Raw genomic sequence first — 14,724 nt, 5'->3', positions numbered from 1 at the left:
TTAGAAATGTCCTCCCAATTCTGGTAATGATGCATGAGATGGGGGGAGCATTGCTGATGATTAGACTAAATAATAAAAGTAGCTGAAACAGAGGAATGAGCTTTGAATGGGTTTGTAATGAGATGGATTCAATTTAGTCAGGAACCAGTGCCAAGAAATGAAGAGGGCTGTTCCATCGTGAAGGACAGCGTCTGACTGAAGGAAATGACATCTGCTTGTACACAACAGTCAAAACAAATTTGGGTTTTTTGAAAGGTAGTCACTGGCCGACGTTGGCTGTTAAGGAAATAGTTTGACTATAGCAGCCTTGTTTTAAAAGAGTTAAGATATTTTGAGTGACGAACTTGCGAATGGGTGTTTGTTTCTGTAAAGTGGAGACATTTGACGCAAACTCTCAAACGCTTCAAGAATAATTCCAGCATTATTGCTTTTTAAATTCTCCATTGCCTTAATGTTCAAGTCGCATCATCACAAACTGCTTCGTCGACACCGCGCGTCAGCTTTCACGCTGGAATCACATCACAAGTTTTGTTTTGTGACCTGACTGAAAAACCTGAAACATCTCAAGGCAGGCTGAAATCTTCAAGCAAGTCATTGTGATTATACTGCATTGTTGCTATCAAGCTAGCAACATTAGCTAGCTTGTTAGCAAGCTCACTACTTTACCAACTAACCACGAAGCACATTAAAGAACGCACAGTTTCACCATTTACACAAATTTGTGCGTCAAAGTTGACCAAAGCTTGCTTAAATTAAATGAATTTGTGGTGATAATTCTGCTTCACCAGCATACTGCCAGCTGCTGGATTGGATTTAGATTATAATTGGAATTTTTATTGCCTTTCCAAAACCAAAAACACAAGAGCAGAAGTGTAAGGAATAGATTAAACAGTGTGTTCGTCTGCTGTAACATTAGCATGCCCGGCTAACTAGCTCACTACCTACAGCAGTCACCTAGCATTACTACCAAAGCCAAAAGTTGGCATATTGTTAGCTCACTACATTATTTTGTCTGGTCACTGCTTATGATAGAAAATGTCTGTGTGTTGAGAACGAAGCAAGAACCAGGAGGCGATTAGCTTAGCATAAAGACTGGAAGCAGGGGGAAACAGCTAGCCTGGTCCGTCCAAAATTCAAAAATACACCTACTGACACCTCTAATGCTCACTGATTAACATGTTATCTAGTTTGTTTAATCTGTACAAAAAACAGAAATGTAAAAACAAGAGTTTCTCTATTTCTTTAAAGATGAATGAGAAGATGAATGTTTAGGGTTCAGCTCTGCGTGGCGAGCTGCTGTGGATACAGCTGTTACCGACACAGCTGGCAGCGTCCTGATGTCTAAGGAGGAAGCACTTGTAATAAAAGGGATTTCCTGTGGTGTCCTAACATGGAAGAGCTGTGTTTCAGCACTAGACAGTTTGGCAAAAGAAACAACTACGTATTAAAGATTGTTTTGGTAAAAAGCCAGTTTAGTTCTGATGTTCATATATTAACTGAGAAAAGGTTTGCGGGTTCATCTTCCATTTCACCGGTGTGAATCACAGAGAGTCGGTCTCACAGTAACAGTTATAGTTCGGTTGCCCGGCGACCTGGAAACGTGCCTGTGGAATGTTGGATTGTGGGAGTTGGAGGCTCTGTCTGACACAGGAAATGGGGTTGGATGAGGTCATCACAGAGGGCTCAAGCGGTAGCCGGGAGCAACGAGCCAAAACAGCCTCAATAAACAGTGACGGGACATTTACACAGAAAACAGTGTCTTCTGAACGCCCACCGGTCTGATTCCTCCATCGTCCTCCTGCTCTGCTTCGTATCAAACATTTTAGGTCATTCATTAACTTTCCTCTTAAAGTGTCTTCTCTATTCATGACTGAATTTCTCTGCTGTTCTTTTTAGTTCCCCCTGGCATTTTGTTCACCATTGTACACCATTTTGTTCTATAAAAACCTACTGAAGAGGGAAAATAAAGCTAACAACAGTTTGCTAACAGTTCGCAATCTCATCAGCTCATTAGCTTAGCTCGGTCACTAACAGGACAATCAGTTTATTCAAAAGACGTATTTGTACCATCGACTCCTGTCTCATTGTCTGCAAAACATTCCTCTTTCGTGGAACGGTCTTTACGAATTGAAATAAAATTGAATGGTGCAACGCAGCTAATAAGCTCCTCTATTTTGGACTCGATCCATCTCTCCGTCCCCTCAAAGGTTATCGGTCGCAAGTTTGCTTGTCAAACTTCATCAAAGCTGAACTCTACGTGGAACATTCGAGTGCGTCGTGCGGCGAAATTTCTAATTCCTGCTGCCTTCATGAAAAATATTTGGCATAATCAATAACAAATTTCACATTTAGTCTTGTCATTTTTATGCACACAAATTGCCACTTAATGAAACGAGATAGCAGCGGACACAGTGGAGTGTTTCTCCTCAGATTTCTGGCGGCAGCTGTAAGTAAACATTAGTTTGTCTGATGGATCTCAGTGGTGAACTGAAATTTTACAGATGGTTTTGTTCAGCTGTGCTGAGGTTCACGCTCTTTAACCCACGCACCTTTTCAGTGTCGTTACCTGCAGCTCTGCACACACAGGAAACTACTGTAAAGGCTCGTGTGTAATTTGTGTGTAAACTCCTCCTTAATAAAGGCTACATCCCTGGTACTACTTCATATTAAATGTACTGCACAAGAAATCGCTGTACTTCAACATGTTTTACCATCAGGGAACGAGGCAGTATACATAACAAGCTGTGACTTTGTAAAAGCACTGCCAATTAACAATCTCACAAAGACAAGGCAAAAGGTTTATGTCAAATATTCAATACTGCATTTTTTTTGTTTTCCAAGCTCTTCCTCACGCTGTCTCACCACTATCTGCACTTAAATGTTTTGCAGCTGTGCATACCTCCTCAGACGCCAACAGATGCAACTGTTTTCCTCCGGACTGCATCGTGTGTCCTCACTCCTGTTCACCCTGACGTGTTTCACACAGAAATTTCAACAGGTTTGTTCATTACTCGTCAATAAGATTCACCGACATGATGAAGACGTCGGGTGATTGACTGAGTTAATTGTTACCTGAATGTGTTTTTGAGGAAAAGTGCGTTGCAACATGAAACTCCGTTCAAAAATCAAGCGTTTTTAGTGTGCACACCGACTACTGCAGACTGAAAACCTGCTTAGAATTACGGTGTAGTTTGGAATTGGGACACAGGTTCAATCTCCTGCAGATGAACTGTGATGATTTTGTTCTACAGGGCAGGAAAAAATCGGACTTAATTTCCTTTTTAAAAGCCCCGGCAACAGATTAGCACCGATTTACACGCTCATACTGCCAGACATTCACTGCCTTCTTTTCCACTGACTTTCTCTCTTTCTTCTTTCTCTCATTAAATCCAGTTTTTCTATTGCTGTGACAATAATATTCCAGCTCAGCCAAAACACAGAAGGTCGTCTTTGTCTTTCTCAGACAGCAGCAGATACCTGCCTGTTGTCCGTTGAGATCAGGGCTTTCCACACCATGAATCACGCTGATCTTTTCACTGCTGCCAGAATTGGATTTCATGTATTTATTTCCAGGTTGGAGGAAATGTCAGATTGTCAGCAGGTTTGAGGATCCTGGTCCAGGATCAGACTTTGTCTGTGTCACGTTGCAAAGAAACTCACATTTCAGCTGGTAGAGTTCTGCAGTATAACTTAAGGCTTTTTTGACAAGCTAACAGCGGTGCAGTGGCTATACTTGAGTTAATGTTTTGATAGAAGACAATCACAAATATCCATGACTTTACAGTTATATTATTATATATGCACAACATTAGAAGGCCGTTCTTGATGTCTCTCTGACATTTTTCCTCCGTCTACATGTGAACTGTGAAAAGCCGTAAAGAGAGAGAGAACAAATTATACGACCAACATATGGAGGTTCTCATTTGTTTTGACTGATCTCAGCGCTGCTGCTGGCAGAAGGAAAGGCCTCTGGCTGTCATCACCGAAGGGCCGGACTTTACTTTGGCTGCCAGATGGCAACATCCATATATTATTTTACTTTTACCCCACAAGTGGTGGAGCCCGAGTGTAGAACTTTCCAGCAAGTGTCACTATTTGTTTTGTGTATGTATATTACAAGTGATAGATGTTATCATTATGTCCTGGGGTGTTTGAAGAAATAAGTGTGTATATTTACCATCTTATTCTAAATGTCGGCACATTTATGTTATATTTCATATACATTATAATCTTACTAGGTTACAGATATGTTTTATTATCGTTCCTAGTCACCAGATTGTCTATCTGTATATGCGAAGTTAGTCAGTGCGCAAGCGCCACCTAGTTTTCACTCTGTTGTTGATCAGGGCTGGTGTGCTTGCCGGTGAGTGTCTGTAAACTGGCATTGCTAGTAATTCAGATTAAGAATTAATGTCTCATGATTGTGTAATTTCATTAGTTAATTCTGATGTTTGTTTTGTGTTTTCATTGCAGGTTTACGACCTAGCAACCTAATTGAGTAGTTAATTGACGAGCTAAATGTTACACATAACTAGCTTGTGGATGCTTATTGTGAATGTGTGCACAATAAAACTCAAAAAGTGGCTCGAGTTGTGTCCGCCGTGCTGTCCTGAAACCCTTCCAGTGGGGAGTTTATTGAGCTACAGCAGGTAGCTTAGTAAAAAACTGGACACTGAGGGACGGTGATGTCAGCTGTTCTGTCCGTTTAACCCTCGGATGTAGAGTGAGACGCCTGTATACTGTCCAGACTGCCTCGAAATTTGCTGTTAACATTCATCATCCCAAGAGGATGAGACATGACAGACTACACGTTGGTCCCCAACCAATCACAGTTTGCCACAGTTTCACGACATGCGTGATGTCATGTGGAAGGAGGTGACCTTTCCTCTGTTGGTCAACGTCACCAAACACGTCGTGGAATTTGTCGTACTCGGCGACAGAGAAAGCAAAAAAAATCGGACGTGCTTGTCTTTTTGTTGGCTGTCCTCCACCATGATACACCACACGGGATAAAACGATCAGTTGTCGGCCATTTTCAATTGACTTTGGTTCCCGCCGTCCGTCAGGTCTGGCTAGTATCGGGCTGCTATCGTGTAGTCTGAACCCGGAATTAAGATTTTTAGCTACTGATGAGTGAGTGAGTCTGATAAGTGATAAAGCCTTTATGTTTAGGGGGTCTCTAGCTGGGCTGTCGACTCTCAGTCTTGGGTTTACTTAATGTGTCCAGATAAGAGATACAGATCAGATTACATTTCACTTAAATGTCCGATTTCTCTGAAATTTGCAATAGCAGCAGTGATGGTTGAGATTGTGCCACAGTCATGTGACTTGACTGATTCTCTACTGAAATTAATATTAACTTTCTGAGAACGTTTTGACAGAATAACAATACTAAACATCCCATTTTGGAAGCCAGGAAGACACTCCACAGATCACTAAGTGTCTTTTCATCCACCTGTTTTTATGAGCATTTTCCAAAAAAAAAAAATGAGCAGAAACAGAAAACAAAAAAAACAAAAACCTCAAAATATCACAAAACAGTTTTTCCTCTTGGCTGAGGTGGAAAAGTTGGTGTGTGGATGGAAACAGACTCAGTGAATAAATGATGACGAACATGAAGCATGTGACTTAAAGTGAAGAGCAGAAAACATCAGCTGTGTGTGGAGCGATGAGGAGGCTGTACCCTTCCTCACATTAACACATGAAACGTCATGTTTCCGTCAGGTTTTCCACATGGTTTTTCATCGTTTGACGTCATCTCGTTGTGTCTTCTTCTTCTGCGAAGCTTTAATGGCAGCGACCGGAGAATCCGCTCCACCAGCTGTTTACCTCCATCAGCCAATGAGCTCATGTTCACACGACAGGAGTGGACGGAAACAAGCGTTCCTTTGCATTTTCTTTTACAGATTTTCTGGAAACTTGTTTAAAATTTGGACGGAAACTCAGCTAGCGAGACAAGCTAAGATTTTCATCTGTCATCACTGGCAGGTGCAACATGTAGAGATTACCGCTCACCAAATAAAGGCTTGTTGGAGGTGCTAGAGCTGAGATTCAATATATAATGATACAAAAGACATAATGCACAGATCTGAGTGTGCAGATGCTTTCCCCATCATTCACAATCACTGTTCGGTAAACATGAATGTCAATAACTGCATTTAAAACAGGGATTATATTAAGAATTCTTTTTATTTTATTCCTTTAAATTTTGCCACGTCTGATAATGTAAAATGAAAATGTATTTATCGTTTTTTTAATATGTGACGAAACGTCACTAAATAGGCACAAATAGATAATGAACCGAACTTTGAAGTGATTCTGCTGCCTGTTGATACAGTCTGGTACTGACAGACTGAGGCGGATGTAAAGAGCAGAAGATGATCTGTGTTGTTTGCTTGTGTATCTGTTGATTCCTTCATGGTTTCATTCCCCTCTAGCCTTCGTCTCGTTCCGGTCTTCACATAAAAACTTGTTGGAAACGTTGAGAAAGCGACTCGGAAACTCGGGACGCTGAATTGTCGTTGAGTTTAAGTAAGTTGATGAGTTTTTCATCTGACAAAGACGTCAAACACGAACACGGGCGTCCTCAGCACACAGTCCAGCACACAAGTCTCTTAGTGTCTATAAAAGACTTTTATTCAGGAAGAGACAAACTGTTCTCACTGGTTTATAACAGCGACTGTAAACCTGCTCCATTATTTTCCATCTCAAACCAGTCTGCTATAACGTGAGCTTCTCTGCAGCAAGTGATCACACTGTCAGGATGATGTTAGAAAATAGTGTCTTTAAAGAAATAATGAGCTGTTTGGTCCCTAAACTTACACTCTCCTGTCGCTGATCTGCTGTCAGCTTAAGTGCCCTTGAGCAAAAAGACAGTAGAAGACAGTGGAGGGAAACATTGCTGCACAAAGCTGGTTGGCAAAAGCACAGATACATTTTTGTTATCTTATTTTTAAAAACATTAAAGGTGCACTCCACCGATTTAAGACCTCAAAGTCAGTTTATTCATCGCTGTTTGTTCTACTCAACCTGTGAAAAGCAGTTATGGGATGCCTGGGGTCTGGAGGAGGTCGGTCGAGTCAGAGCAAGTAAGCCTGATGATGTCATAGTGATGTCATCAGGGTACTACAAAGTTTTAACAGAAAGCTTGTGTTACCAGTTAGGGACGGTCGGACGAAAAGCGGTAATTGTGTTGCATTATGGGAAGTGTAGGATCCAGTATTTTTGTAGCTTAATTAATCCATACTAGGGACTAAAGGCCAAGATATATCCCAACCTCTTCTGCTTTCCATTGTTTTTTAAATGTGTCTCTTGAAAGTCCTTTTAAAAGAGTACAGCGTAACATTGTTGGACTCATGATGGACAGTTTAAAAAAAGGATAAAAATCAATGCAGACGAACCAGAGATATAATTTTTTTAATTCTACACATTCTTCTTCCTTGTCGAAACATGGCGCCTACATTACCCACAATGCAACGTGACCACCGCCAGTTCAAGTCAGATTTTTTGGTGTGTCATGCTAGTAGCAGCTAATGTAGCCTGCAGCCTGCAGCAGAGATGAGCAGCTACAGAGGTCTGGGACGCTCACTGCTTTCTAACTCCGCACCAACAGATTGTTTTCATCTTCAAACCGACGCCGACTCAAGTGACATCACTTGAGGACGTTCATCAGACTTCACACAGCTCCCTCTGGAGTTCCCCCTTAAGTTTAAGGCATGTTTATAACGGAAAATATCACATTTACTGTACGCTAGTTCTCACACATATACAGACTCTTTGTTAGGAGCTGTAGCTCCTCTGATGAGGAAGAAACTGCTGTCGTCTGTCAAATCCTCAAAACCTATTTTTTAAGACACTTCCTTAATGGCTGTTCATAAATAGTTAATTCTCCTAATAACCAGCGTGTTTAAATAAGAATGAACAGTAAACAGCAATTAAAGGGGTTAAAGGAGAGTTTGTGGCCTCTGGGTAAAGACGGGACTTGGCTGCCTCTTTAATTATTAACACGTAGGGCGTGAGTGGTGGTTTAGCAGTGTTTCTGCGGGAGAATGGTTGTGCTGTTTTACATAACATTCATGCAACAGAGTCTAATTTCATCCACAAAGACAACGTAAAAGTTGTTTCTGTAAAAACCATGTTCAGGTTTCACTTGTTTGAGTTACCTTCAGGTAACAAGTGCAGCTTTAAATCTCCCAAACCAGAGTCGTGCTGCACTTCCTCCGTTTTTCTCTCTGAACTCGTGTTTGAGGCTGCAGGAGCCTTTGGCCCTCAAACAAAAACTCTAAATCTGATCCTGTAACTGAGACACGCTGGTGTAAATCTCGTGTTGCTCCTCATGGATGAAGACTGTGAAGCTTTGAGGAGGTCGAGAGAAACATTAAGCCGCCACGACGACCGTCCAAAGTTAGAAATATCACCAAAATCTCTCCAAAATGTTAACTTTTTATTAAATGATATAAAACACAAGGGGTTAAAGGCAGACCTGCCGTACTGTGGATACCTGTGTGTCTACCTAAATACTGTGGATACCTGTGTGTCTACCTAAATACTGTGGATACCTGTGTGTCTACCTAAATACTGTGGATACCTGTGTGTCTACCTAAATACTGTGGATACCTGTGTGTCTACCTAAATACTGTGGATACCTGTGTGTCTACCTAAATACTGTGGATACCTGTGTGTCTACCTAAATACTGTGGATACCTGTGTGTCTACCTAAATACTGTAAATACCTGTTTGTCTACCTAAATACTGTGGATACCTGTGTGTCTACCTAAATACTGTAGATACCTGTGTGTCTACCTAAATACTGTAGATACCTGTGTGTTTACAGTATTTACACAGCTGCTTCCAGAGAAACCAACACACCTCAGGGCTTTTCACTGCCGTGATTTAAAGGACAAATTCAGTCACCTGCAGCTTGCAGCTTACAGACAGGAGCCCTCCAGTATCACTGTTAGATTAAGCTTCACACACACAAACACACACACAGTCTCTGCATTGAATAAAGCTGCAGTTTCCTTTGTTTGACTGACTCTGCTCAGCTTGGTCAAGCTCAGTGGAAACTCCAGCAGAGGGAAAGAAGAGAGAGACGGAGAGGTCAAAGGGATAGAACGAGAGGAAGACAAGAAATGCAAGGAGGAAGCAAATGAAAGACAGAGGTGAAGGGATAAAGGTGTGTGAGAGATAGACACGAGGCAGGTTTCCATCCCAATTAAATTAGAAAAGCAGTTTATAAAGTTAAAAGTTGAAATCCATTTCAGCAGAGAATCAGTCTGACACCCATCTCTGCTGGTGTAGTGAATTTCAGATAAATCTGACATTAAAGTCAAATTGAATCTGATCTCTATCTCTCATCTGTACATTTCACGGCAATCTGTCCAATAGAGTTTTATCTTTTTAAAGCGGACATTTTGGCCTGATGGTGGCTCTAGAAGAAAGGTCAGGGTTTAGAGAATGTTTAAAAGCTTTTTAAGCAATATTTTGATTTTTTTTTTCACTCAGGTTTTTTTATGCACAAATTGAAAATGGCGCATAACAACAGGTGGATGGAAACACACTTAAGGGAAGAAAAAAGCTGCAGAGAGAGAGAGATATAGAGACGGAGACAGAGATCCAAAGCATGTGGGGGGAGGGAGCGATAGACTAAAAGACTTTACGTCACATTAACGTAAAGTCTCCACATCCAATCTGACGCGTTACATTAATGTCTAGGGTTTTATTTTTGCACATATTCTTTTTTCTTTATACTGTTTTGGCACATTCCCTCCACTTCTGCTCTTCATTTAGAATATAAATATATATATTTTACATATTTGTAAATTTTTTTCTGATTCTGATTCTCCTAAATGATTAACCTGAAGCTAAACTAATTTTTTCTGCATCAGAAAAGTTAACTTTTACAACTTTGAACATAAGGATGGTTTTGTTGACCAGCTGACTCCCCACACACGAGGTCATATTCTTATCCCAAATGAATTACTGACAGCTCTGTGAGACCTTTTCATTTTTATTGGACCTAAATGTAATAATAATAATGATAATAATGATAATGCAAAGAGACGGCTGTTTCTTCTGTGCTGGGAAAAAGTCTCTTTCAGCCACTAAAATCGCCTCACAGCTGAGTTTTCCCGGGAATTACATCCATATTGGACGATTCTGCTCATTTCACCACAAATCATCAGCTATGATTTTATTATTTCTTTCCTTCAAAAGTAATTTGGTGTGAACAGAAAGTAAACCAGTCTGCACACATTATTATCTAGTAGTCTATGGAAAACACTGTGTGCGTATGTCTGTCTGGGAAAATGTGTGTCAGGATCTTTTCTTTGTGTGTTTTCACATAAATGTCCTTCAGGTCATTTCACAGGCTTACAATGTGACATGAGAATCTGTGTGTGTGTGTGTGTGTGTGTGTGCAGCATGAGCGTTTGATGAGTCGTCTGAGATTCACTCAGCACCAGTACGATCATGACTGGAAAGAGTTGTGTCGAGACAGACAGACAGACAGACAGGTGTTAAACTGATAATCCTCAGCTGTCTGTCTTTTATTAAAGGTTTGTCTCCATCTTTGACTCTTTGCTGTGGTTTGTCTGCACTTTGGTTCAGACTGAAATATCTCAACAACTCATTTGGAAGACAAAACAAGGGCAAAGGACGATGTAATTATCTATAGTTATACAAAAAGATGCTTTGTGTTACAGCAAAACTTGGCTGAGAATCTTCACATTTTTAAGTTTTCTTCAGCACCAAAGTAATCCAGTGATAGCTGTCTGTGCATCCATGGGTGCACTGCAAACAGGAGCTGCTAATAGCTAATTCGGCAGACTTTTAATGGGGGCAATTTGCCAAAATGTAATCAAATCTAAGCTAACAACAGTTGAAAAGCCAATAATAAGAAGGAGAAGTGGAACCGTACTTCCTGTAGTTGTGCACACAGTTTTATTGGACGATAATGGAATATTACTGACTTTTCACTCACTTTCTGTTTTACTTTTCAGTTTGTCTCACTGCTTGTGAATCTTGTCACCGGGTCTCCAGATCTCTGGAAAGAACTTGGTTAGTGCAATAGAAATTATGGTCAGAACTACCAAGAATAAGAACAAAATTGTAATCATCTAAAATTACACTGTCACTTCACTTCCAGGTCAAATCTGTAAGGGACACAAACAACCAAAGCTGTGAAGATAGTGAGCAAAAGAAGGACTGAAGCTCACTCAAATCTAGAGACGTAGCGAATTAAAACACTGATTACTTTCCTCACTTGTTGAGTCCTCATGTATGTCCCTCGCACTGCCTGAAATCTGGATTTACAGATTATTTTCTGATTAATTGTTTTTTGTTTTGTTGGTTGTTTGTGCTTCGTCTCCTCTCCTACGTCTTATTTCCTGCTCGCATTGACTCTGAAAGGACACACGCATTCTCTTAATCGGCCGTCACAATTTGAAAATAAATCTAAAACTAAAACAGCATGTTGGCCCAATAGTTTTGTCTTTAATGATCTTCCATGAAAAACGAGGAGTGCCAGAGAGAGAGAGGGGGGGGGGGAATGGGCGAGAGACTAAGAGAGTGTGTTCTCTCTCACCAGTGTCTGTCAGCAGCTGCAGATTTAAAAGCTGCTGAGCAGGAAAACAATCATTAATACAGAGCTATGAAACCAGACAGCGAAGTGTACACACACACACACACACACACACAGGAAATGATATCATGCAATCAACTCATTGATGAGTTTCCCTGGCAGACAGTTAACTGTGTGTGTTTCTTCCATCTGTAGTTTATTTATAATTTCTGAAGTAAATTATTTTGTCTTCAGTGTTTTGATGGTTACAGTGAAGCACTGAGATACTTTTCGTTATTCCTTTCCTGGTGATCTAGCTCTTCCCACCAGCTACAGCGAGTTAGTTTAGTCTACATTATTGCAATCATCCTGCGATAACAGGATTGAGATAAACCTGCGGTTCGCCTCCGACCTCCTCTGAAGCACATTTAAGGGGTTTAAACATCCTCAATGATGCTGTAGAATTAATACAAATATGTATATTTAAAAAACAAAAACATGAGAATGTAACATTATTTTATTTAAACACGTTTCTTTATTCAGCACTTTTCTTACAGATGCAATTCAACCGACTAGTTGATCTGAACATCGTTAACATTGTTTTCTGTGCATTTATTTTATACGTGGGACAGGACAAGGTTTCTGTACACACATAAAATATATGATCCTGTAGGTCGTCTACTGAACAAATAATCTGTCAACTCTTGAAGAATCCATCTGATTATTATTACTGCAGACTTTGCTGTACAGCCTCTAACAGTGCGACAAATATCTGTCTGTCTTTGGCATGTTTTTTTACTGCCTGACATGTGTCTGACATCAGCTCAGTATTTTCCATCAGTTTCCAGAAGCAGCAGGATGATCTACAGTCTCTCTCTGCAGCGCTATGTCGCCCTCCAGCTGCTCTATGAACCACCAACAGGGAGCCTTAGTTAGATTAATATGTGGGGTTCATTTTCTCCCATTATTAAATATCATTTAATGTTCAGTTTATTTCCTGGTTTAAGTTTCGTTTAATTTAAAAGCAGTATGTATTCCACTCAGCAAAATATACTTCAAAGTATTAAAGGGGAAAGTAGTGCTTCTGCTGTAAAATGTCTCCTGCGACTGATGTATTATTATATATTACATGATGTATAAGTAGCTGGTGTTGTAGTGTTGTAGCAGCTCGAGGTGGAGCTAGCTTTAACTACATTATATACAGTTAGCTAAAACTAGCTAAACAGTCCAGTTGCTCCCAGTCGAGGGGCCGGGCCCCTCCGAAGGGTCACCAGATAAATCTGAGGGGCCGTGAGATGATTAATGGGAGAGGAAAGAAGAAAAAACACAAATCTGTGCAAATGTTTTTGGGTGTTCACTAATCTTAACCTTAAATGAAATGTAGTGGAGTAGAAGTATAAAGTAGCAGAAAATACTCAAGTAAATACAACCACATCAAAATTGTACTTAGGTACAGAAATTGAATAAAAGTAATAATAATAAACTTTATTTATAGAGCTTCACAGAGACAGAAATAAAATACCACAGTGAATGACGAAATACATTAAGGACAAGAACAAAATAAGAGATAATAACAATAAATTATAAACCAATACAATAAACAGACAGCTCAGGTAAGATCAGGATCTGCTTTCAGATAAAAATGCGTCTTGAGAAGAGACTTAAAAGAAGTCACTGACTCAGACGACCAAGTTGTTCCAGAGCCTCGGGGCCCTGATGGCAACAGCTCTGTCCCCCTTAGTTTTCATCCTGGACTCAGGCACAGACAGGAGACCCCTGCCCGAAGATCTCAGACTACGTGAAGGTTCGTAAGGTATTACGAGGTCTAAAATATAGTTTGGAGCCATGAAGAGCCTTAAAAGTAATCAATAAGATCAGCATTCATTAAGAGGTCATTAGTGACTCTGAGAAGGGCTGTCTCAGTGCTGTGGTGCTGACGAAAACCAGATTCATGGAACGTTTCAAAGGTATTATTGTTTTCCACAGCAGCGAGAAGCTGCTTAGATACACGTTTTTCGAGAATCTTGGAAATAAAAGGCAGTTTGGAGATTAGGTGATAGTTATCCAGGAGGGTGGGATCAATCCCAGGTTTTTTTAGGACTGGCTGGACACAAGCAGTTTTAAAGTGATCAGGGACGCAGCCAGTAGACAGCGAGCTGTTCAAGATAGGTAGCAAACGGGGCGCAATGCAATCCATAGCTTCCGATAAAAACCTAGTTGGGATTTTGTCCAGAGGGCTGGAGGACACTCTCAGAAGAGACATGATGTCTGCGAGTTCAGGCAGAGTAACAGCAGAAAAACTGCTCAGATAATCCGAGGGCGGGTGATCCACATCTAAAAAGGCCGGGTTGGGGGTGATACCAGATCTTATTAACGCCACCTTTCCAGCAAAAGTGCAAAAGAAACTTCAGCAATCAGCAGAGGCTGGGTTAACTAACTGATCCGCAGTCTTAAACAGGAATCTGGGGTTGTGCTGATGTTGTTCTTGCATCCTTCACCATCCTATTATAAAGAAGTAATAACTCTTTCATGGCCACGGGAATGAGTTTGGCCAGACACATGCTGTTGAAAGTTGAGAGCTGGTGATATTTAAAAAATCAGTAGCAAGGGCATTTGAAGACTTAAACGTACTTAGTTACTTTCCACCACTGTAAGCAGCACTTTTTTTGCAGCTGCCGGGTAACAATTATCTGCACAAAAATATGTAAAAACACGCTGCTCCCTCGTTCCCAGTTCTTCTGTTATTCTACGTGAACATGACAACCTCTCAACCACGGAAAAGGTGAGAACACCTGCATATACAGAAGCGCTGCGACAGCCCCCCGCCCTCAGGTGCAGTTATTAACCCGCAGCAGCATGTGAATGTGACGACGGCTGTTTTTAGGACTCTGAACTTTATTCTACAGCAGCTATAAACCTTAAAAACATTTACAGCTCCACAATTAGACGGTTAGACTGAGAGCTGAAGGCCTCAGGTGGTCTGCAGCTGTGTCAAGTCTCTGTCGCAGGTCAAACGTCCACTGGAAGAGTTTCAGAAGCATCTTCAAGCTGTTCGTTATTGAACAGACCGAACATTGTTTTACCGAACATTTCAGCCATGTTGTCAGTCTTCGGTCCAGACTGAAGTCTCTCAACAACTATCATGTTATGTGGTTCAGGCCCTC

The sequence above is a fragment of the Siniperca chuatsi genome, linkage group LG17, assembly GCF_020085105.1.
Source record: "Siniperca chuatsi isolate FFG_IHB_CAS linkage group LG17, ASM2008510v1, whole genome shotgun sequence".
Classification (NCBI taxonomy): Eukaryota; Metazoa; Chordata; class Actinopteri; order Centrarchiformes; family Sinipercidae; genus Siniperca; species Siniperca chuatsi.
This window is presented reverse-complemented; position numbering follows the sequence as displayed.